Raw genomic sequence first — 3,720 nt, 5'->3', positions numbered from 1 at the left:
GTGTGTGTGTGTGTGTGTGTGTGTGTGTGTGTGTGTGTGTGTGTGTACGGGGTGGGGGCTGCTAATGAGTATTGAGACTGAGGCGGGGGCAGCGGGGGGTGGGGGGGTGGAGATCAGATCACAAAGAACCTTATAGGTCCCGAGGAGGGATCTGGCATTTCTGATTGCATGGTATTCACTACATGCATTGAAGGCTATCCTCATGGATGACACTAGTTACACATCAAAACAAATATATATATTTCTAGATTTCAAATATAAAACAGTAAAAGAAAAAATTTAAGATTTTAGTGTCCAGGGTCTAACTTCTGTTCAATGTATGGAGGAAAAAGAGAGAGAAAGATAGAAAGAGGGAAGGAAAAAGAAAAAAAGAAGAGGAGGAAGGAAGTGAAGGACGGAGGCAAACACAGGTACGTGGGCAGGCAGGAGAGCGAGAAGGCTGATAGACTGACAGTTCATTAAATCTTCAGACTCACCGGTTTCAACAATAGCAGGTGGGTCAACATATCCGCATACCTTTAAATGTTACAAGGTAGAGCATTTGACCCCACCAAATTCACTCCATATTATTAAAATAAACTTCCTAAGACAGGGATTAATATGTGCATGTAGAAGAAGGAAAAAAAACAAAACCATAAGACAGTTTCCTTAACGATTATTTCAGAAATTGAGTAACTTCTTTACTCAAAGATTCCCAGTTTATCTGCACAGAGTAGTACACATAAATTATATATTTAGGGTGGCAAAAGGGATGGCAAATATGTGTCACATAGACGGCCACTCAATTCTCTCTCCAATAGTCACGGTAGATATGATTAATCAGTAAAGGTCCTTGCCAGTACAGCCCTTCTGTGGCTTAAAGAATCATTCTCAATGCTTGAAACAGTCAGTTACAGTCAATTCGTAAGAGCTGATGTGTGAGAGGAAACCTATTCGCCATATCCAACTACAATAATGCAAGACTTCTTCGCAAGAAATCTTTCCCTGGACTACCATGCCATTTCGTTTGGTTCTGTATGCAGCTACACTAGAGAAATATGTGAAAGAAAAAGTTGCCAGACCAGAATTAGGGGGTTAACATGGGGATTCCAGAGTGGAGTGGGGTTATGGCACAGACTCAGGTGCCGTCCGGGTTTTATTACGGCCATCACTGCTCTCTGCCATTCTCTACTTTAATGGATAATGGAGTATTGGCTTCTATCCCATCACTGTGGCTCTTTCTGAACCCCTAGAGACAGATGAAAATGGCTAAATAAGACATATTTTATAGAACATTTAATTATGGATAAAGATTGTTCTACCAGGTCTCCTTGAATCAACTGTGGTGAATTGAAGATAACATAATGTAAAATTCAGAGGAAACTATCTCCCTCATCTATAGCAAAGTAAACAAAATGTTTGAACACCAGAAGTTGTCAAGAAGTAGTGCCTTTATTTTATGGTTATAACCGACATGGAAAATGGTAATTTTCTCATATGTTCCAGATAAAATCACAACTAACAGTAAGGGCCGTGTGGCAAAAAGAAAAGAGCCTTTGAGGTCATAGACCTGAATTTGATTCTCAGATTTGCTATGTATTAGCTGAATGAATAAGAATTATAATCTAAATTAAATGAAACAATGTGCATAAATATACTTAGTATATTTCCTGTTCACCACTGGTACAAGACACATACTGGTTATTTGGATACATATTAGGTATTTTACCTTTCCAAGGAATAAAGCATGTAATTAACAAACACTGACTCCTATTTTATATTGCTCAGCAATTTTCCACATTAGTCACGTTGGTGTTCTTCTATTCCTATCCCACATCCACTGAAAAGCATTAAGTGGTGCTTATTAAGTCTTCCAATATCTCCCTTTTGCCTCACCTTCCTTTCTAAGACTGTATTTATCCCCAGCCAGTAAATCTTTTAGCATATTACGTAAGGAATATCACTTTCATCTCATCATTACCTTTGTCACTACATCTAATTTTTGAGATAATCACTAAATACTGTATGAGTGGGAGAGCGATAAGAAAATACAGGGTCGACACATACAGACCCCACTGTAGCCCAGAGGCTCAAATTCAGGAACAGGAGGCTTAGTCTAAGAAAAACTTACCCAAACCCTTCTGAACACTGCATAAAACCTAATTAAACAGTTCTTCCACTAACGGTCACAGATTGGTTATTAAAGCTTAATACCCAGGCAAACGGGAAAATACTTTTGTAAGATACTCATTTGTTCCTATTAATTTCATCTGCTACACTCAAGAAGGTTCACACAACCACAAAAAGTTCACTCAAGCAATCATTAAACCAGGGACGTGATATTAAACACAAACAGTCCACAGAGAAATTCTGAACATGAACAGGCCCAATCACATGGGTTTAACAGAAGCAAGCTGCTAATCCTGGGAGTGGCTGATTTCCAGGATGGACATATGACCAGCGTTGGAAGAGCAGATGACATCCATCCATTTGTTTATGGCAGAAAGCTGCACAAATGGGTAAGGGGCATAAAAGTCTCTCATTAGACAAGGGAACTACTGACTCCTGGGAGGGAGAGGAATTCTCTCCCAGGTGGCTTTTCTCTGTTGGTTTACTTTATCTGTCTGTAATATCCAGAGAAAGAGGCATTCATGTCAAGCGCCTCAAAGCAGAGTTACTTGAGTCTCCTAACGTAATCCACATGGACACAGAACATGAATGCTAACATGTGAATAAACATAAGACTAGAGATTTACTATTTTCCCCAAAGGTGGCAATAATCTCATGTAGATACCTATACATCAAACCATTATAACTTGAGTTCAGGCTAGTGAATATGCACGACAACAAATTATTTACTAAACTTCCAGAATGACTGTATATTATAGAAAGAATTAGAGGAGACAGCCAGGTTGGAGATATTATGGATGCCAGAGATGGTCACCTCTTAAGATTAAATGAAAAGCTAGAAAACCCACTTTAACAGCCATAGAAGAGGCCAGGACTGCACTGCAGATTATTAATAAAGAAAACAAGAGCACACCTATGCCATGGCCTTCTAAATTGCTGCCTACTGTGCAACGATTTTCAAAGCCTATTTCTGTATCAAGATTAAAATATGAGAAAAGTTATGTATGTGAGAGAACATTAGCCTCATGGCTCAGACGATAATTTGTCATTCTCTTCCAAGTACAATTCTCCAGATCTATGAATATGATCATATTCTTCCGGGTTAAAGAGGAATCTGTGGGAGGTGGGTAGGTCCCCCACTCACCCCATTGCTTAGCACTGTCCTGGCACTGTCAGGAAGAAAACATGGGCAGAGGTAAGGACCAGCTCCCGCCCCTTCCCTGGTTTAGTCCCACAAGATGGATGCATGGCAGCATACAATGGTGCAGCTTGTGATGCAGCTTGGGGGCAAAAAGATGTGTAAGTGCATTTCAGAAGGTAAAGCACATACACAAAAAAACAATTCAAGGACGCTTAAATACTCAGTTACACAGAATGGTAATAAGTACACACGTTCATCAGAACAGGAAGAAAATGTGTCGGAAAAAAATCAGACGAGGCTTCACGGAGAAGGTGGTATTTGAGGTTAGCTGAAAAAGTCAGAGCGCATGTTGTAAGGATCAAGAAGTAGAAGAGGGTAATCATAGTGTGAGATACCGTCCCAGTCATCTTGCAGGAAACGGGAGGGATGCCCAAGAGGAGGCCCTGCCGTCAGACAGAAGTATCGGACAC

At 40.1% G+C, this 3,720-nt stretch overlaps 1 protein-coding gene across 1 annotated transcript in view; it reads right to left on the bottom strand.

The window, feature by feature from the left end:
- The window catches only part of KCNN2 (potassium calcium-activated channel subfamily N member 2), a gene marked incomplete at its 3' end in the record, with an annotated part of 243,353 nt that overhangs the window by 89,325 nt on the left and 150,308 nt on the right, over positions 1 to 3,720 (bottom strand). The window lies entirely within an intron of this gene.

This window comes from Hipposideros armiger, unplaced genomic scaffold (assembly GCF_001890085.2).
Source record: "Hipposideros armiger isolate ML-2016 unplaced genomic scaffold, ASM189008v1 scaffold_1145, whole genome shotgun sequence".
Taxonomy (NCBI): domain Eukaryota; kingdom Metazoa; phylum Chordata; class Mammalia; order Chiroptera; family Hipposideridae; genus Hipposideros; species Hipposideros armiger.
This window is presented reverse-complemented; position numbering and strand designations above follow the sequence as displayed.